At 37.2% G+C, this 22,198-nt stretch overlaps 1 protein-coding gene and 1 non-coding gene across 5 annotated transcripts in view; one reads left to right on the forward strand and one right to left on the reverse strand.

The window, feature by feature from the left end:
* The window catches only part of Ssh2 (slingshot protein phosphatase 2), a 244,064-nt gene that overhangs the window by 10,442 nt on the left and 211,424 nt on the right, over positions 1-22,198 (forward strand). The gene's annotated exons all lie outside the window — the stretch shown is intronic.
* Positions 18,330-18,417, reverse strand: Gm24989. The gene has a single exon (XR_003949946.1). It is a non-coding gene; the product is annotated as a small nucleolar RNA SNORD86 (small nucleolar RNA).

Here is a 22,198-nt window from a genome sequence, read left to right on the forward strand (position 1 = left end):
GCTGACAAGAAGTGTGTCCAATTTGTAGATATTTCAGATTGTATGATTTTTACAGTTAGTTAGTTAGTTAGTTAGTTATGGAGGTAAGGCATTGCCATGGATGTGGAAGTTACAGGATAGTTTATGGAGGTTGGTTTTTTCCTTTCACCGTATAGGTTCCAAGGACCAAATGTAGGTAGCAAGCTTGACAGTAAAGGCCTTTACCAGCTGAGCCATCTTACCGGCTTCATGTTTCTAAATTTATTTAATATCTACTCAATAATCTAGACATAATAGGGAAACAGGAAACAGTTTCCAATAAAAGAAAAGATGATTACTGATAAAACTTTATACTCAACCTGAAATATGCGAGAGGTTGGGCTTACATGAGAAAGACTTAAAAACTTTTGTTATTTAGCAAATATATAATAGCTATTTTTGGTTTGTTTTTTTGTTTTTTGTTTTGTTTTTTTAGATAATCCCAGCTAGTGTTTTTCTCAGGTTCTCAGTACTAAACCATCTTTAGATACTATTACCAATTGCCCTTGAAGCACAGATACAAATCACAGTGCCCCTCACTTTTCTGTTTGTCCAGGAAAATTCTGGTGAAATGCTCTTGGCTCTGAAAGGTATTGATAAGCTTCTTAGACACCTTGAGAGTTTTGGAGAAATATTTCACTTATTGGGTGGGACAGCAGTGCTATGTCATAACCTATATTTATAAAACTGCTTGATTCAAGTTTAAGAAAAAAAAAAAACTAGCACCTTTTGATGTCCTGCATTTATGTGAGTCAGGGTATCTGCCTGCTCATTTTTGCAGCTTCTGGTGATCAACAGTTAGTTCGTCCTTGACCTCAGGAAACAGAATATGAGTAGAGGGACTCATGTTAAATAATTAATTATATTACAATGTAGTAATTGCAAATATATAATGTTGAAGATGGAAAGAGGTCAGGAGCAGGTACTTCTTAGTTGAACCTTAAATGAGAAAACTATATTTATAAAAGAGTGGGAACTAATCAGCAAGCAAAGGATTAAGAATGATTAGCAGGAGGAGGGAAGCATGAAATTAAGCCAGAAGACTAGAAATAGTATTATGTGTGCTATCAGCTGGTGCTTAGTGCCATGCAACCTGTACAAAATGGGGGTGGAGAAATAAAGATAATTTCTTGCTCATTTAACATTTGTAGCCTTGCCTTTTACCTTGAATTTGGTATATATATATATATATATATATATATATATATATATATATGCTCCTGGCATTCCCTTAAAGTGCCATTGTTTTTAATTTACTTATTTAGCTAACTCTAGCATTGAACTTGATATATAGCTGAGACTGGCCTTGAGTTTCTGATCTCCTTCTCTAGCTCCCAAGTACTGGAATTACTAGTGCATGGTACTATGTTTTGCTTAAAGTGATGGTTAAAATTTTATAATTATGAGCAAAAAGTCCTGAAATATAACTGTTGAGCTAGGAATATAGCTGAGTGGTAGGGACTTGGCTAGAATACACAAAGGTCGACCCCTAGCACTAGAATCAAAAGGGAAATAAAAAGTCTTCATAATAGCAGTCATTTGTAGGTGTTTGCTGTGCAGTAGACACTGGGTTTAAACAAACATCACAAACAGGCATTCCATGGAGCATTGTATTACTACTGTTCCCATTTTACAGATAAAAACTGATATGCAGAAAGATGTCAAGAATAGTAATATAATCAGCTGAAGTGGCAGAATGGGATTTAGATTTTCGTTGCCACAGAGAGAAACTACTAGACCAGATTACCTTCTCCATGTTAGAAATGGTTTCTGAGTTTAGGTAGTATTTGGTTTCTTCCACTTTTATTCATTATTTTTTTATCTTAAAATTTTTTATTTAAATTTTTTATTTGATCTGTATGAGTGTTTTGCCTGTATGTTTCTGTATCATGCATGTGCCTTATACCTGTGGAGGCTAGAAGAGGGTGATCCCTGGCACTGGAGTTATAGATGATTTTGAGCTGCTGTGTGGGTACTGGGAATTGAACCTGTGTCCTCTGGAAGGACATTAAGTGCTTTTAACCTCTGAGCCATCTGTCCAGCACCATTTACAACAGCTTTAATCATTTAGGTTTACCTCTGCCCTGCTTAGTGTCTACTGATGCCTAGAAACGTGGTTCAAGCAGCGGTTTCATTTCTTTCTTTCTTTTTTTTTCCTCCTTTCCTTTCCTTTCCTTTTCCCTTTTCCTTCTTTTCTTACTTTCTTTTTGAGATATGGTCTCATTACATAGTTCCGTCTGTCCTGGAACTCACTATGTAGACCAGGCTGGTCTGAAATTTATAGAGATCCACCTGCCTTTGCCTCCAGGCACTAGGATTAAAGGCATGTGCTGCCACACCCAGCCCAGCAGAGGTTTCTTATAGAAGAGACTTCTCATAGATTGTGAGATGATATAAGAGATCACTGGAATTTACAAGTCCAGTACAGACATGTGTGATCAAAACCTGTACATACTGAGTAGGAGAGGCACAAACTAGGTGTGGATGTAGGAAAGAAGACTGGGGAATGCGGAAAAGACAAAGAAAGATAAAGGAGTGAAATGCCTGCAGTTAGCAAATGTCTGTGCATGTGTGTGTACATTGTGTACACAAATATGTGCGTAGACTTTTAGGTTTTACTCTCTGCCAGCTGCTTTCACAATTAGAAACCAGTTTTTCTTCTACCAGGTGATCATCAAAAGATGCTAGCATCTAAGACACAGTAGCCACAGGTACCAAAGCTTCTATCTTTGGAAAGCATGTGTGGGTGTTTATTATCCTTCCTCTCACTTCTCCCTCTTGTCTTTGTCACTTAGAGAAAATGAGAAAACTCATGGTAGTACGATTTTTAATGCTGCAGATATATAGGATAACATGATATTATGTTTGTTGAAGTTAAAAGAAGATATCTCCATGAAACTTATTGAAATAATAATTCCATTGTTGCTTCAGAAACATGAAGAACCATTAAAGTGGCTGGAAAGATGGTTCAGCAGTTGAGAGCACATAGTGCTATTCAGAGGACTTGAATTAGGTTCTCAGCACTCATGTTGAGCTGTTCACCATCATCTGTAACTCCAGTACCAGGGAATCCATCTTATAGCCACTCCCTTGCACTTCTAATAAAAAATTAAAATAAAAAAAACAAGAAAAAAATCAAGAATTTTGGAGTGCTTTTTCTTCAACTAACACATTATTTTCTGGGCTGGAGTGATGGCTCAGTGGTTAAGAGCATTGACTGCACTTCCAGAGGACCAGGGTTCAATCCCCACAAGGTGACTCACAACTGTCTGTAACTCCAGTCCCAGGCATCCTATGCCCTATTCTGCCTTCCAAGAACACCGTATGCATGTGGGCATAGATATGTATTCAGGTAGAAAACAAACACACACACACAGACACACACACTACAGTTTTTTTAAAGAATCTTTTTAAAATATATTCTTTTCTTAGGCAGGAATTAGAATAAACTATAAGTTAGCATCTTAATAATACAAAATTTTAATTAATGTTGTTTGTTTCCAGTTTTGAAGACCAAGCTGATTCTGTAGCCCAGGTTGTCCTAGAATTTACTCCGTAGTACAGACTGGCTTTGAACCCATGGTGCTCTGCCTCAGCATCTCATGTGCTGGGATTACCAATAGAAACTACCTTGCTTGGCTTGATTTATCTTCTATATTTGCCTATTAAAACCGTAGCTTTTAAAATTAATCATTTAATGATGATGTTTTGGGGTTTGAGAAGGTGTTCCTCATTTAGAATAAAAATTTTAACTGCCAATTCTAATACTGGCCATAGGAGAATAGAACATCTCTAAACGTGTTTCCATTTATCTCTTTAGCTTTTCAGAAATACTTCATTAATGTAGTATAGTGTTTAGATATGGGGTCTGGAAACTGTTGCCCTGAGTCTGAATCTTGCTTTATAATCTACTATCTTGAACAGGCTACTTGAGGGTAATGATAGTACTTCTTTTGCAGAAGTATTGTGAGAATTAAATAAAAAAATGTTTTAGTAATGTACCTGATATGAATAAGCATGTACTTACTTATGAAGTATTAGTCATAATAATGACTTAGTTTTTCATTGTTAACTAATTATTAATCTTTCTATTATAACAAATTTCTGGGTAGGATATTTGCTTTTTAAAATATAACTCAGCTTATTTGAGAGTCTAGTTTCTCTTTAACTTTTTTGTCTTAAAATTTTTGTATTTGTAGGAAGCCTGATTAGTATAGTAAGTAGTGTAGTTAGTATCATTAAAAATTTACACTAAAAAAAAGTTTTGTTCTTTGAAATTAGAGAATCTCTAGTTGCTCATCTGTTCGGCAAAATCCATTGGGTATAGTTGTGTAACAACCTGAAGTGCTAGATGGAATGACTCATGCAACTGTCTTCTGAGTTTATCCGTTTAACAGGCCCTGATTCAAAGCATAGTAATTTATTGACATTTCATTGATAAGATCACTGCAAATCATAGTTTGTATAATCAAATTATAGACTCAATATGTTTGTATTTTAATAATTGAAAAAAGAAATCTTGTGGTAAAATAGAACAGAAATAGTCAGATATTCTCTAATATAAAGAATCTAAAGACTCTGGATGTATTCATGGGTTCAAATACATATCTTTGTGCCTGTGTTCATTCAGAGATGATGCACCTAACACTCAAGAGACTGGAGGGCCTAGGGAGTTTAGAGGTCAGGTAGGGTGGGGAGTGGGGAGGAGGTATGGAACAGTCAGAGGGTGGATGGGGGGAATAAAGTAAAAAAATAAAATAAAAAATATATCTTTGTGCAAGGAAATAATAGGTGAGAAAGATGGGCAATCTAAATTCAGCCATTACAAACAGTTGGCAGTTGAAATTGAATAAAAATCTTAGAAAAGGCATTTCCAAAGGAACTGAATGAATTCATATATGACCCAGAAAGAAGTCTTTCGTTCAATTTTGGTTTAACTACATGTTTTTACACATTAAACCCGTAAGAAAATAAGAAAACCTATTTCTTCACATAAAAGAGCATACAAAAAGCTTCCCCTTTTTTTCTACTTCCTCTGGGGTATTTGTATAGAGATGGTCTCACACTGCAGCCCACATTGTCCTAGAGATTATACTGTAGCTCAAGATGGCCTTGATTCCCTGTGGTTGCCCTGCCTCACTAGTGCTGGAATTATAGGAGGAGCCACTGTCTTCAGCTTCAGTTGATTTGATCTGTCTACACAATCTGTAATTTTCTCCACTCTATAAGCATTTTATACTTATTCTGTGGTTTTAAAACTAAACTTAAAGAAAGTGCTATTGACTATAAAGGAAGTCTAGTAGGTATGGTGCAACTGAAAATGTCTATGAACTCTGATACTTTTTTTTTCATTCTAATAAAATGTCCATGCTCATTTATTTTTACATAAGGACATAACATCTTCAACATTTCTCAAAATTAATCAACGTTTTGATTTTAGAGTCACCAATGTCAAGAATACCATTTTGCATAAATATACAATTCAAAATGGTAGAAATATCTTAGGACCATTTGAAAAATTCTTCAAAAAATTTTTCCTAATTTGACACTAAAATTCATTTAATGACTTTTTTTTTTAAACGTATTCACTTTATATCCCAATCACTGACCCCATCCCAGTCAGTTTCTCCCACAATACTACTCTGAGTTGGTGGAGACGCCGCTGGGTATCTCCTCACCCTGGTGCTTCAAGTCTCTGTGAGGCTAGGTGTTTCCTCTCCCACTGAGGCCAGACAAGGCAGCCCAGCTAGAACAAATCACACACAGGCAACAGCTTTTGGGATAGCCCCACTCCAGTTGTTTGGGACCCACATGAAAACCAAGCTGAACATCTGCTACATATGTGAGGGGAGGCCTAGGTCCAGCCTGTGTTTGATCTTTGGTTGGTGGTTCAGTCTCTGAGAGCCCCAAGGGTCCAGGTTAGTTGATTCTGTTGGTCTTCCTGTAGAGTTCCTATCTCCTTTAGGGGCTGCAATCCTTCCTTCTATGCTGCAATCCTCTCCAGTTGACTTGCTCTGCCTACATTATCCATAATTTTCTTCACTCTATAAGTGATTAACACTTATTCTGTGGTTTGAATACTAAAGTTAAAGAAAGTGATATTGACTATAAAGTTAGACATGGTGCAACTGAAAATGTCTGTGAACTGTGATACTTTCTTATCAAATTCTTGAATGGTATATAACCTTCAAAATTAAATCAAGAGCTTTATTGATAAAAAAGCTATCCTTAGTATATTCCTGTCTAAACACCATTTTGTGGCCTTTTAATTTGTAGGGTTAAAAAAATTAAGACAATTTTAAACAAACATTAAGAGTTTAAACAAACATGAAAAGTCTTTTAGAAAAACTTTATGGACATGGGAATGATTTTGAACTTCTGGTGATGAGCTTGTTCAGAATGCATATCTGACGAAAGCAGAAACTTGGCTGCCAAATTAGTCTGTTCCAGTTGATTCGAGGTACTTTAAGGAAGACTGCATTAGCAAGTATAAGGCTTATACTCTTTTTTACATGCTCTTTTTTTCCATAGCTGACTCATACCCCCACTCTTATCCCCTCATCTCTACAACTGAGTTATATTCATTTGTAAACATTGATACCATATTTTACCATGTATAAGTAATTTGTCTTATTTTGAATATGTAACTTAGAATATTTGATATAGATTAGGATTCTGACTTCATTCATTTTGTTTCTATACTGACATAGTTTTTGGTGGACTGCTGGGGATGAAACCCACACATGAGGCCTAGAGACCCATGCTAGGTATTGTCCTTTTATCACTTTCTACCTTATTTCTTTTAAGCAGTGTCTCTAACTGAGCTTGCAGCCCACTGATTGGCTATACTGTCTGGCTATCAAGCCCCTCAGGTATTCCTGACTCCCAGTGCAGGATTATAGGCCTGTGCGGCCTTGATATTTTCTTTTATATTTTATGTGGGAATTGGGGATCCGCAGCTCCTCAAGCTTGCACAGTTACTTTGCCCACTGTGCCATCTCTCCAGCCTCTTAGATTTTATTTTGAGACAGTGTTTTTCTCTTAAGTTTCCCAGGCAAAGTCTTGAACTTGCTCATAGACCAGGTAGATCTTGGGTTTGTGACTTCCTGCCTCAAGCATCCTAAGTAGCTAAGATTATAGGCCTACGCCACCAAACCTGGCTGGTGTTGTAGTTTTGTATGCATATTTCCTATCACTTCATCATTTTTAAATGGAACCTGGAGTCAACCCCAGGACCTTGTGCATACGATCTATCACTGAGCTATATCCCTGTCCTTCCCTTGCCACTTATATGTAATAAATCTAAAAGTTTCTTGGACTTTTTATTACTATCAGAATATTGGAGTTATTTTATAAATATTGCTTCATGTGAGCTCATAGAATTTGATCAGTGGAAAATTGCCTAGCTCTTTGTTTTAGTGTTAAATGGTTTCCAGATTCTGACCCCAAGGATGAAGGTCAGAATATCTTATATCTTGAGTAGCTTCAGGAGACTTTATGTTACAGTAAAAACTGTGTACTATATCTTTGGTAGTAAAGGACTGGACATTTGTTATGCATTCAAATAACTACCTGGATTCTAGACCAGGCTTAGATTTCAGTATAACACAGGAGGTCATGAATTTAAATAGGATTGTGAGCTTAGGCAGATGACCTAAATTAGTGAAGCTTAGAAAATAGGGACTGGACTGTGGTAAATTGGGGAGTATATGCCCTATGTTGAAGGACTGCGGCTGGGACTTAGTATATATCGAATGTTGCTAGAAATGTTCCATCTTTAGAAGATGCTGATAAGGAAGATGATGGGATCGCCTGATGTCTTCAAATCAGCAACTGAATTGTCTAGAAAAAATTGGCTACCAGAAACAGAAGACCAAGTTTAAGCTATAAGAATATTTTTGGTTTATTTTGTAACAAATTCATATTTTGTTATTTAAAATACTTTGGGACCAGATTGTGCTACTCAGCTAAATGGTCCATAATACAGAAAGGTGTAACTAGAAAGTAAGTATCCCTAACATTACCCTATAGGAAGATAGGTAGGGTATCTTTTTCTTAGAGCAAATGTTTATTTTGCACATTGCAAAGGGCAGAGATGCACCCTCTGAATATTTTTGAGGGTCCAAAACTTAAAAATATAAATAACAGTAGTGACAGTAAAACTCTTCAGGAGAATAACATGCTTTTCTTCAAGTTCTATGAAGTATTTTCTTGAAAGGAAAGATGTCTAAACTTGTGCCTTATCTTTTGTTGCTTGGTATAATAAGATTGTCTTGTCTTTAAACAAGGGGAGAAAATCTTGTTTTCAGGTGACTCATAGTGATGTAGTCAGTTAGTAATGGGGAGGTATTTCTCTACTCAATATGTGCACCAGAAATTCTAGATACTGATACTTGGCCATCAAATTTAACTCTGATATTTGGATTCTCCCCACCCTCCACCTTGGAGCTCAGATCCAAGGCATTACACATGCTAAGTGGGACTTCTTAGGAAATCTGGGGGTGTAGATACTTGGTTCTAGGAGATCCTTAATATTATAGTAAGACGGATTAAATTTCCGTGGGAAATTTACATGACCATGGGAACTTAAGACATGACATTTATGATATGAGTCATAATTAGATTGTACTTTCAAGTCCTTCAATACTATTAATCTTTCTTACCTATGATTATTTTTCCCTATTGTCCCTTGATATTCATTCATCTGTGACTGGATGATTTATCCATTTACAGTTCATTTAACTCATTTACTAAGCCTTAGTTTGTGTGTGTGTTTTTTTTTTTTAAATCTTGCTATGATTATGGAACTAGGTACAATGGAACCTTAAGTCTGGCTTTTTTTTTTTTTTTTTTTTTTTTTTTAGCTATACAGATACAGTCATGACCCAGAACAGGCATAGTTAGGAAAGCATATAGACATCTATTTTTCCAGTTATAGACATTTTTTATTATTTCAAGATTTTTATAATTTCCTACAAGAACAGTTATATTGAAAATTGTATAAGCTGAGGCTGGAGAGATGGCTCAGCGGTTCAAAACTCTTAACTGCTCTTGCAAAGAACCTGAGTTGGGTGGCCAGCACTCACATGTAATCCAGTTCTAGAGGATCTGACCCTTTTTTTGTTTCCACAGGTTCACAGAGTATGCATAAACTCATGAAGAAACATACACATAAAAAATCTTTAAAATAAATAAAATTATATAAGCTGTTTTACAGCAGGCAAAGTATAAGTCTTAATAAGTCGTATAAATCTAAGGCTTAGAGAGATTAGAAAGAGATGGTTTTATCAGAGTTGGTACATGATGACAGTTCGACTGTTCTATCTGAGAGAGAATTAGACTTTTTTTTTAAAAAGATGAATTTTTATGTGTATGTGTGTGTCTCTATGTGTGTGTCTCTGTGTGAGGTGTATGCCATGTATGTGCAGGTGCCAAAGGTCAAGAGAGGAGAGCTGATCCCCTGGAAATGGAATTACATGCCTTGTGAGCTGCCCACATGGGTGTTAGGAACCAATCTCTGGTTCTCTGGAAGAGCAGCAAATACCCTTAGCCTATGAGCCATCTTGCCAGCCTCAAAGCATACTTGCACATGCCCAAAACTGGAAAAATGAAGCCAGGGTCTATATCCTTCCTTATTTATCCTGCATCCTAAGCTCCCTGTTCCCCAATTTTCAGCACCTAAATGTGATAGGCTCCCCAATAGTTTATTTTATGATTTTACAAATGCAGGTGTTTATCCTGCATATATGTATGTGCACACCACATGTGTATAATACCCACACAAGCCAGAAGATGGTGTCAGAGCCCTTGGAACTGGAGTTACGAAGGGTTGTGACTCACCACACCATGTGGGTGCTGGGAATTGAGTCTCAATCCTTTGGAAGAGCAGTCAGTGCTCCTAAATCCAAGCCAAAGCTGTAGCTCTAAACTGCCTTTTTAAAGTAGTTACGGCATACATAGCAAAGGCTGCCTTATGCAACTGTACAAGTTTTCTAATTTGTAAGTGAGCAAACGAGTAGAGTAACATATATTAAATATATGAAATATTAATTTTTATAATGTAAGATTTTCATGTATTATCTGGGGATGGTGGCACATGCCTGTTATCCCAGCACTTAGGAGGCAAAGGCACATGTTCCCCCACATATCAAAAATAAGAAGAGTTTGTTTTAGTTATATATTTTCAAATAATCACCTATTTCTTACTCTCTGTCCTCATAGAAATTTTGTACATATACCTTTTTTTTTTTTAAGTGGTGTCTCACTATGCCACCCTGGTTGACATAGAACTCTATGTCAACCAGGCTGGCCCTGAAGTCACAGAGACTGCTCTTGAGTTCTGCAATTAAAGGTGTGTGTCACTATGCCTGGCCATATACATAGCTTTGTGGTATTATATTAAAGGTTTTGTTTAAGACTCAGCTTTCTCTACTAAACTGAGATTCGGAGTTTTTCTTGCTCATTTTTGTAGCTTTTCAGTGCAGCAATATGATAAATATGTAGTAGATATTAGTAAAGAAATGTTAATATCATTACTATTGTAGACTTTCTCATTACTAAAATAATTCTGGGATTGATAATTTTGCCTAAGCATATTTAATAAAGTGTATTTCTTAGTTTAGATAGTTCAAGAATGAATATTTAAATTTATAGACTGAATTTTACACATGATACAAGGATTAAAGTTTATGAGTGAAATAATATTCATCCAAATTCATGAAAAAGACCAGATGGAAATAGCCAGCAATAAAATGGGTGTGAGTAGAACTGATTGAATGCACTATACACAGAAGAATAGAATGTGTAAAGATAAGATGCTATAGCAGTTCTTAGAAATACACACACTTCTGTTTGGAATAGGGACTGTATTTCAATGTTGGGCTATCATGACAAATGTCACTAAAAGAGCCAGATCAAAAGGAGGTGTGCTTTATTAAGAGATTGAATTACCAAGAAAAAATACATGAACAAATATTGAAAAAATTAAGTAGACAAGTAATATGATAAAATGTACTCTTCAGAAGGGGGCATTTAAAAGTGCATGGGAGGGAACTTAGGTAATGTTACAATTAGGTCATGAACTGGGGACAAAGGGCTTAGGATAGAGGATTAATAAGGATGGATATAGACCCTGGCTTCATTGTTCCAGGCTTGGGCATGTGTGAGTATGCTGTTACCATGACAGAGTCACTAGGGCCAACATAGATGGTAGAATGCAAGCATTCTGATTTTGAGACTTACATGATAGATCTACCTTGGGAAGATAGATACACATGCTGACTAGCAAAAAACATCCAGGCTAGAGATAGAAATTAATAGTGATTGCTTATTGGCCTTTCACTTAACTGTGTCAGTCACTAAGGCAGACACTTTTTGTATGTCACACCACTTACTCCTCATGAATTGTTACTCTTCTTATTTAATAAATCCAGAAGTAAGATTTAAGAGTTTAGGTAATCGTAGCATTACTTGTTGATTCTAAGGCCATGTTGAAGCCAAGCTGATAGGAATACAGTTACCTATATAGGACTTACAGGATGAAACATGTGGAGAGCTATAGGTGACTGAGGCAGGAGATAAGAGTGGTGAATTGTGTATTTGGAGGCAAACAGAGAAAGAAAGCCTCCAAATAAAACTAAAAGGAAGGTGCTGGAGAGTTGGCTTAGTAGTTAAGAGCACTTGTTCTTTCAAAGGACACCGGTATGATTCCCACTACCTACGTGGAAGCTCATCACTTCTTAGGTACCACATATGCATGTGGTTCACAGACAAACATAAAGGCAAAGCACTTGTATGACTAAAATAAATCTAAAAACAAATAAAAACTAAGAACGCCAAGGGAGGTATCCACTGGCTCATTTATAATATAAAATAGTTCTTTCAAATGGAGAAGTTTTATTGTGTGAGACATTTGGGAAATCACTGTAGAATCCTATCTTGTAGACTCAAGTGTACATTAGTATATTAAAGGTCTGATTCCCAGCACCTACATGGCAACTCATAACTATCCATAACTCCAGCTCCATGGGATCCAGTGCCACTTTCAACCTGAGTGGGCACTAGGCATGTATGCACAGATTTATATGCAAACAATTAACCAGACCCCTCCGAGCTCCCAGTGACTAAACCACCAAACAAGAGGATACATGGGCCAGTCCGTGGCTCCCACTTCATATGTAGCAGAGGACTGCCTCATCTGGCACCAGTGGGAGAGGAGGCATTTGGTCCTGTGGAGGCTTGATGTCCCAGAGAAGGGGGATCCTATGGGGGTGAGGTAAGAGTGAGTGGGTGGATGGGGGAGCACCCTCTTAGAGGCAAAGGGGAGGAGTATGAGGTGGAGGGGAGACTGGGAAGGGAGATAGCATTTGAAATGTAAACAAATAAAATGATTAATAAAAAGAAAAAAATTGGGGTCTGGAGATATGGCTCTTGCAGTGCTTTTAGAGGACTGAGGTTCTATTAGAACCCACATCAGGCAGCTCACACTTCCTGTAGCTTTCATTCCGGGGAATCTGAAGCCCTCTTGCCTTGGGGCACCTACCTTTATGTGGGATAGATAAACTCTGGCAGACGTACACATACACACAAATAATAAATAAATTTTTAAAAGATCTGAAAAGCTTTATAGTAATTAACTTGCTTAACTTTAATACCAAACCTATTTAATCATGAGTGCTTGTTGTGGGGAAGGGAACTCTGTCTTTCTGTGTGGCCCAGGCTGACCTCAGTCTCCAGATCCTTCTGCCTTGTTCTCGAGTACAGTGTGTGCTCCATATGGGCAAGAATATTTTCTTACTCCATTTCTGATACTCTAACAAAAGATCTCAGACTAGGTCATGTATATATAACAGACATTTATTTCTTACAGTTTTTGACTCTGAGAAGTCTACACAAGGTCCCAATAGATTTGGGTTATTGCCACACAGTAGAAGTGACAAAGACTGTGTTTTTGTCACTTTGTCATAGTGGAGGGACAAAAGGGATAAAGAATATATAAGTACCTTTTTTATATAAGCCATTCTATTTGTGAAGGTTTTATCTTTATAACTTAATAACTTCCTGATGTTTTACATCTTAATACCGTACCATTCAGTGGTGAATAAGTTTCAGCATATTAATTTTGGGATATCCATTAGAGTATATGACCCCCCACTTTTTGTGTGAATTCTGCTGTCATTCCAGATGAGTGTGGCACCACAGACTTTAAACAAAAGAGGAAGGAAGTGGTCACTGTTAACTCAGATCTCCTGGGGAGGTCAGGGGAAGCAAGGGTAGAAGGCAAGTGACATAGGAGTTAGGACACTGTCTGCTTGTGTGCTGATACTGTGACATAGGTGGTCACAGTCACAGAATTAGAAGTTAGTGCTGAAGAAAGAGCTAGGAAAGAGCCCCTTTTTTTCTCAAAAGAAAAGAGATGAAAGAAATTAGAGGAGAGTTTAGGAGAGAGAAAATTTCTGGCTTATTTAGAAGTATCTTCAGAATATTTTTCTATTTTTCTGCTGAGGGGAAGAGTTCATTAGGAAAGAAGAGGTGAGGATGCAGTAAGGAATAAAGGGTGTAGACATACATTTTTTGCAACCTACTTTTTTTTTTTTTTTTTTTTTTTTTTTTTTTGGTTTTTTGGTTTTTTGAGACAGGGTTTCTCTGTGTAGCCCTGGCTGTCCTGGAACTCACTCTGTAGACCAGGCTGGCCTCAAACTCAGAAATCCTCCTGCCTCTGCCTCTGCCTCCCAAGGGCTGGGATTAAAGGCATGTGCCACCACCACGCCCGGCACAACCTACTTTTAATAGGGTTCAACCTCTCCTTTAGCCCACCACCCAGCAGACATAGTAGAAGAGAAAAGTTATTAGGATGGGGGGGGAGTGGACCTGTTCAGCAGTAGTTCTTTGGGGTTGGGGGCCGAGCTCAGTCTTCTTTGGCAGTTCAGTCCCTTAGCAAACACCAAATACAACTCAGCAGCTATAGTCCAGTCTTTTCAGCAAACAGACACCAGGCATGAACCAGCAACTGTAGTTCAATCCTGAGGAAACTGCAAGGCTAGCCAACTGGCCTGAGGCAAAGCTGAGGAAGCAGCAAGCTGCCGCAGGAATCTCATGAGCAATTCTGTGGCAAGTTTCTCTCAATGGTATCCTTACCACAAGTTGAGCTCAACAACGCTATGTAAGGAGAACCAATACATGCGTGTCTTTAACGAAGAATAGGAAGGCAGAGCAAACTAAATCAATGTTCAGTGCTCATCTCCCACTGTCTGTGGGGTCATATTTATACTCCTTCATCAAGTGTCCTTTTACGTGTTTGCTATATCCAAACATCCTTTCACCTGAGTCTGCTTCAGGAAACATTTTTTCCTGTGTCTGCTTTAGTAAGACATCCTTTCTTTCACCTGTGTGCCCCAGCAAAACATCATGTGACAAAATTGACTTTCCAATGAAACTAAAAGTTTCCACTGCAAAAGGGTAATTCCAAAGACACAGTTTCAGGAGCCAGAGAGGAGCTCTAAAATGCCCATAGTTGTGGCTTCAGTGTTTGTGTCTGGGCCTCTTTTCCTGAATCATTCTTGTTACTGTCCATCCTTTCTTCCTCAAATAGATCGTTGCCTTTACAAATCTATTGTTTTGTATCTGTTTCTAGCAGAAAACTAAGCTCTTCAGGAATTAATGATTAATAAACTTAAGTCTAGAAAAGTACTTGTCTTCCAGGCTGTGGAGGTGGTATAGCATTCTAGTGATGGAGACTGAGCTGGAGGAACGGAAAGTTTGAGGTTAGCCTGGGCTGTATAGAGATGCTTATTTCAAAAACAAACAGTGAAAGCAAAACAAAAGCAAAAATACTGTCTCAAATGGAGGTTTATAAGATTTTTCTGTATGTACATTCCCCCTTATTAGGTAAAAGTGGTAAGGGAAGAGTTATTTTGGAAACTTTCAGAAGTTTTTTGTTTCTTTAAATTACTTATCTCATTTAGATACACTTATGTATGGTGTTCATACAAAATCTCATTGGAGTTTGAAGGTAGATTTTCCTTAAATTATGGGGCTGAAAAACTAAGGTTAATATTATATTTAGTAATAGCATCCATTTGAAGAAAGTAATTTAAAAGTAGATAGGAAAATCTTTGGTTTGGGGAGGAAGAGGCAGTTTTCTTCAGTGGTGTAGCTGGTGGTGAGTTGGCCTTGTCTGGGTGGCTGGCCTCATGCTTGGGCTTGTTTGCTGGCATGTATGTCTGCACACCACATACATGCAGTACCCATAGAGGCCAGAAGAAGGTGGTGAATTCTCCTAAATTGGAGTTACACATGGTTGTAAGCCATCCTATGGGTGCAGGGATTTGAACACTGGTTCTCTGAAGAGCAGCCAATGTTCTTAACTGCTGAGCCATTACTCCAGCCCCATTAAAATCTTTTTTTAAAAAAAGCATCCTATAGGGAAAAATTAATAAAAGTAAGTCTAAAAAATAATTTGGCTTTGTTCTCTTATAATGACTAAAATCTTTCTCAAAGACAAATAAGAACCGCATCATTTATTGAGTACACACCACTTTGTGCCAGGCACTATTCTGAGTTATTGTGTATGTCCTGAGTGAGTCCTCAGAACAGCTCTGTGTAGATAGGAATTACTGTATCCCATTTTATAGATAGATATATGGAGAGAGAGGAAATGGATACAATAGGATTGGAGTCCAGAAAAACTGACTTCAAAGCCCTCTTCTTTGTGAGCACAGGTCAGAGAACAGCCTGCCTTAACCTTCTGGTCTTAGACTCTGATCCTGAGTTTCACATCATTTTTTGGTGGGACTAGGGAAGAGAAGCTAGGAAATAGCATTTGGGTTTTGTTTTACTACTGAGGCTCAAGCTTATACTGTAATAATCCTCATTAGACAGTTCTATAATGTTAATATCCAAATTTCATAAACTCTATTCATACTTCAATATTCTCCTTTGTATTATTTAAATATATTCTATAACAACATTAGCTTGCTTTTATAATGTTAATTGCAGATCGCAGGTACATATGAAAGGGTGTGTGTGTGGGGGTTGGGGATCTCCAGAGGTGATAGAAGCTGCATAATGTTGACAAAAATAAGATTGGCCTGATAGGACAGCCATTCATTTGGCTTCACTATCACTTAACTCTCGCCCTGGCCATTCTCCTCATCTTTGTACTTACTTTTTTTTGTTTTTTGTTTTTATCCTTTTTTAAAATTTTTAATATTTTTTATTACATATTTTCCTCAATTACATTTCCAATGTACTTACTTTTTCCATCTAAGATTTAAGAGTTGAGTGTTTTGGGTTTCTGACAGCTTCAGCATTTAAATGTGTCATTTATATAGTCTAAGTTAAGTGTCTTTAGAATCATGTAGTAGAAGCTGATGGAGTGCTGTAATTGGGTTTTTGTTCTGTAGATCTTGTGGTAATTATTGGCAAGCATAAGGAACAGGCTGAGATAATGCAGTTAGCTGACTTCTGGATCCATGGAGCTGAGAAACCTTAGTGCCTTCTTTCCCTTCCCCCACAGGAAATGAGGTTTACGTAGTCTGTCTTGGAAATGTATTTTTAGATATTCATAGGGTTTTTTGTTTTATTAAGGATCTGCCCAGAGGCTGTTCAAGGCTTAAATAATTTCTCTAATGAGTTAATCCGTTTATATCTAAAACTAGGTGTTTTTTTTGGAATTTGGTTTAAAATAATTACTAAAAACAAACCTTTAACTAAAAAATATAAAGGAGGAGATAAGTATTATTGGATAGTTTGGTAACCAGGTTTAGTATTGATTTGGGAAACACAGAAGTTTCTAATATTTTCTTTTTGCTTTATTTTCAGTTTTATGTAAATAATATATCTAATAATAAAAGTAAATTATTGTGCATGGCAGAATTTTGACAAATAAAATTTTAAAACATACATCAAGCAAGTAAATAATGTTTGTATAGAGAACTGATCAAAATTCCCCTGTCCAGGCATTTCACTGAGAAATCACATGCATGAAGCTGATTGAAGAATAAGAACAGAAGCCCTGAGCAAACACAGATTGATGATATACCTGAAAGCAAAGATAATATTGTAAAGATGGATCCAAATTAATAGTCACCCACTAAAAAGTCAGTCAGAATGGAATGTTCGAAACTGTGAATCAAAATTAACTTTTTAAAATAAGTCTGTTATTGCAGGTATTTTGTTACAATAATGGAAAGTAAGTTGGCTAAAATAAACCCCACATAAGAGGTTGGAGAGATGGTTCATGGTTAATACGCTGGCCATTCATCGAGAGGAATTAGGCTCTAGTCATAGCACCCACACAGCAACTCACAACACTGCAGTTCTAGGGGATCTGATGTCCTTTTCTGTCCTCCACAGGCACAAGACATGCATGTCAAAACACCTAAATACACAAAACACACAAGACTTAATAAAACAAAACCTAAACCCCCATGTTAGACTTATATAAAAATAAATGCAAGTAAGTTATATACCAAAGCATTTTTAAAAATTCCACACTGGGTTTCTTCTTTTCCACTTTTTATTCTGTGTCATCCCACTGGACAACACTGGAGTTGTATCTGGTACCACTTTCTGAGTGGGTCTCCCCATTTCAGGTAATCTTCTGGAAATGCTCTTATAAATGCACCTCACTAGTATCCTAGATGATTCTAAATCTAGCCAAATAGGATTTAGAATATGTAAAGAACTCCTACAAGGGACTGGAGCAATAGTAAAGAGCATTTGTTGCTCTTACAGAGGACCATGGTCTGATTCTTAGCATCCATATGGCAGCTGAAATCTGTCTGTAACTTCAGTTCCCAAGGATCCAGTTCCTCTTTAGGTGTCCATAGGCACCAGGTGCATATGCAATGTACTTACATATAGGCAAGCAAAAGACCCATACATATTAAAAAAATGTTAAAAAAGTAAATAAAAAAGTCTAAACATAATAAGAACTATACCTAATAAGACAATTAAATAAACTCACAAGAAGGAATAAAAATGACCTATAATAAAACATTTCCATCCTCATTAATGATCAGAGGAACTTTAAAAAATACAGTTTTTTCACTTATTGGGTTAGGAAAATTAAGTGATATGATTCTTTCTGGTATAAGGGGATAGGAAAAGAAGCACTGTCCTAGACTCTTTGTGGGCACATAAATTGGTGTGGCATCCTGGAGGGTGCTTGTGTCTTCTGATTCAGCAGCTCCTTTTCTTGGTATATACCCTTAAAAACATTTTATATGTGGCACAAGCATATGTTACAAGGATGGTAATTATGTCCTTGTTTGAAAGATCAAAATAGTACAGAATAAAATTTTTTTTTTAATCACTCAGACACCAGGACTGAACATCACCCCCATAGCAGAGGCCTGTATAGGTCCAGAACAAAATATGTTAAATGACTTAAATATCCATTAATCAGAAGTATTATGCATTATTTAAGAGGAATGGAAAAAATCTGTATTTATCAACAGAGAAATCCCCCAAATATACTGATAATAAAAGCAAATTACAATAGGGTATATTATTTTATATATTTAATAATTCTATTTATAGTAAATAAACTATTATTTCTGTAGTTGCATAGCACATACATATTTAAAAATCTGATTTATAGGTTCAGTTACTTCTGCGAAGGAGACTGAGCATGAAGTAGTAATTAAAGAGACCATTAGATTTATTAGCACAGTTGAGACTTTATATAATGATATATTAAATCATTTGCTTAAAATAAAATTTTAGTTGGTCTGGTGCATATGCCTATAGCCCCTGCTACTTAAGAAGTCAGGAGCTAGGAGGACTGCTTGAGTTCAGGACGTTGAAATCAGCCTGGTAATATAGCATGGCCCCATCTCAAAAACAAAGATGAGTAAGTTAAAGTTTAAGTAATAGGGGCCTAGTGTGATGGCATGTGCCTTTAATCCCAGCACTCAGAGACAGAGACAAGCAAATCTTTGTGGGTTCAAGGCTAGCCTGCTCTACATAGTAAATTCCAAGCCACTCAGGGCTTCATAGTGAAACTTTCCCGTACCCCAGAACAAACCCCCTCCCAAAAAAAAAAAAGAAAGAAAAGAACTACTTCTCTTCATTCCTTTGCTGTTTGTGGTTGTAGTAGAGTGTGAAATGAAATGCCTTTGATTGGTTTGAAGAGTATTAAAGAAAATAAATTTTCTTATCCTTATGTTTATCTTCTTGAGAGAATGCATGTACTTCTATAGGCAAATATACATTTTTTCCCTTCTGGTATAAATTTTTCAGTTCTTTGTGATCACCAAATGAATGTGCTACAATTCAACTGAATTCTAACACTAGTTACCCAGAGTTAGCAGTGAATTCTACACGTTTAAGGGGTCAGGTCTGTAAGATATATAAGTGGCAAGTAAGAGAGTTGTTTTTTTTTTTTTTTAAGATTTATTTATTTATTATATGTAAGTACACTGTAGCTGTCCTCAGACACTCCAGAAGAGGGCGTCAGATCTTGTTACAGATGGTTGTGAGCCACCATGTGGTTGCTGGGATTTGAACTCTGGACCTTCGGAAGAGCAGTCGGGTGCTCTTACCCACTGAGCCATCTCACCAGCCCAAGAGAGTTGTTTTTATTCAGTTCTTTGTGACTACAAAATGTGAGGCAATCAACTTAAAAAGAGAACAGGTTAATCTTGGCTTACAATTTTCCAGATTTCAATCCAGGATCTTTGGTCCTGTTGTTTTGGGCTTGTAAGGTCCCATATCATGGTGGAATCTGGTTCAGTACTCATCAGAATCCAGGGAACAAAAAATAAGATCCTTGAAGGGCATATTCTGAGACCTAAAGATCTCCTAGAAAACCATAGAGAATGTTAGCATTTAATAAGCACCCTTGTGTGGTTTCAAGCCACCAGGGATACAGGCACCCCCAATACCTATAATTTTCTTTTTAGCTTTTCTGCTAAATAATTTGGCCTTCGTAGTGGCAGGCTGTTTTCCCCATAACTGCAGTAGCCCTAGAAGAAGAGAAAAGATCCATCACAAACTATATCAGACACAGAGCATCCCTCCTAAAGGCTTCATGGCTCCTAGTAGTGCTATATAGAGACCAAATTTATATATATATATACAGTTTCACTATGTAACTCTGGCTGTCTTAGAATTCATTATGTAGACCAGGATGGCCTCAAACTCACAAGAGATCCTCCAGTCTCTGCCTCCAGAGTACTGGGATTAAAGGTGTGTGCCACCATGTCCAGCTGGAACCAATTCTTTAATACATGGATCTTTGGCAATCATTCAACATCCACATCAGCACCCATACTTCTGTTCACATGGGTGCTGGGTTCTGAACTGTAGTCCTTCCATGTGCAGCAAGTGTTTTGTCCACTGAGTCACTTTCCCAGTACATTGTTATTTTTGAATTTATTTTTATTTTATAATTATGAGTATTTTGCCCACTCATATGTATAGGCACCACATGCATGCAGTACCTGGGGAGGCAAGAAGAGAGTGACAGAACCCTCTGGAACTGAAGTCACAAATGATTGTGAGCCTCCACAGGGGTGCTAGGAGCCGCAAACTTGCTCTTAAACAATGAGCCATCTTGCCATCTCCCCTCCTACCCCACCTCCCACACACCATAATTTTTAATGAAAATTTCATAAGTTGGCTGATTAAATCATTCACTGGCTGTTAGTGATTAATTCGATCTCTTTCATCCCTCACATTTGGGTATGGGCTGAAAGTTTCAAGCTCCTAATCAGGATCGCGTCTTTCTGATGAGCAACTCCCATCTTATAGATCTAGGGGCCAGCTAAGAGTTACTTCATTAGAACAAAGGATGCGCTTATGGATCAGGAAATTCCAACAGCCTTAATAGTTATCTGCCAGGAACTCGGGAAAAAGATCAAATATATTTTGAAGGATACCACTGCAAGAAAGTCTAGTTTGGAGTTAATAGGAGTTGAAAATTAGTGCACACTTAGAAGAAAAGGTGCTTTACTGGTGGACCTAGTGAAAATGCTTAAAGATTAGGACTTGGTGAAGTGAAGAAAGGCAGAAAACAGCAAAAGCACAAAAGTCAAAGACACTGAGATAAATGCAGATAATCCAGTGATAATAAAGTACTTAATAGGAGGGAGAGGGAAATAACAGAGAGAGCTAAGTAGAGAAGGGCAAATCTTGTAGGGCCTTTATTTCCTGGTAAGAAGTGTAGTCTGAGGCCAGAATCATTAGGAAGCATATGTAATGCAGCTGGCCATGCATACAAACATGCATTTTTACAAGCATCTTCAAGTGTCTCTAACAACATAGAAAACATAGCTTTTGGAATAGAAGACTAAAAAGCTTTTTTTTTTTTTTTTTTTGGTTTTTTTTCGAGACAGAGTTTCTCTGTATAGCCCTGGCTGTCCTGGAACTCACTTTGTAGACCAGGCTGGCCTCGAACTCAGAAATCCGCCTGCCTCTGCCTCCCGAGTGCTGGGATTAAAGGCGTGCGCCACCACGCCCGGCTTACTAAAAAGCTTTATGTAGAAAAATAATATCAGAATATGGTTTATAGCAAATGATTGCAATTGTCACCTCTTAAAAGTAACAGAGACTCAAGGTAAGGCATTTGGGGTTGAGATTGAGTAAAATTAAATAGACTCAAAAAAGCAAAATGATAGGCCGTCCATGAGATGCCATGAAAAAGAGGCAGAGAGGAAAGACTAGTTGACTCTAGAAGACTCTGAGCTTGATTGGGTTGAGAAGATGTTGAGTGCCATTAACAAAGATGCAACAAGTTTTGCTTTGATAGGAGGGTGATTTCAAAGGTATGTAAAATGTCTAGGAGACAGTAGGACATCCAGAAGGCTGCAGGTGAAATTTTAGAAGTAATAAATGTGTAGATTCAGGCAGAAACTAAGAAAATTTAAAATACTGACTATATTCCTATTGAGATAGAAGTTAGTGATAGAACACGGAGAACCCATGCTTAAGAGGTAAAAGTACAGTAAGAGTATGTAACAAAACTGAAACAGAACAGCAGTAAACGATTTGTAGAAGCTCGATAGAAAGTGTAAAGCAAAGTTTTAGTTAGTGAATGGTCTATCTAATATAGCTAAGGTACTCTGTAAGATCAAGTGTGAACTAGAATGATAGAAGCTTGGAGAGTAGAACAGGGAGCTTGGTTACAGTACACTAGAGAAACCAAGTTGGAACATGAGTATAGAATATTCCTTTT

The sequence above is a fragment of the Mus musculus genome, chromosome 11 (genome assembly GCF_000001635.26).
Source record: "Mus musculus strain C57BL/6J chromosome 11, GRCm38.p6 C57BL/6J".
Lineage (NCBI taxonomy): Eukaryota > Metazoa > Chordata > Mammalia > Rodentia > Muridae > Mus > Mus musculus.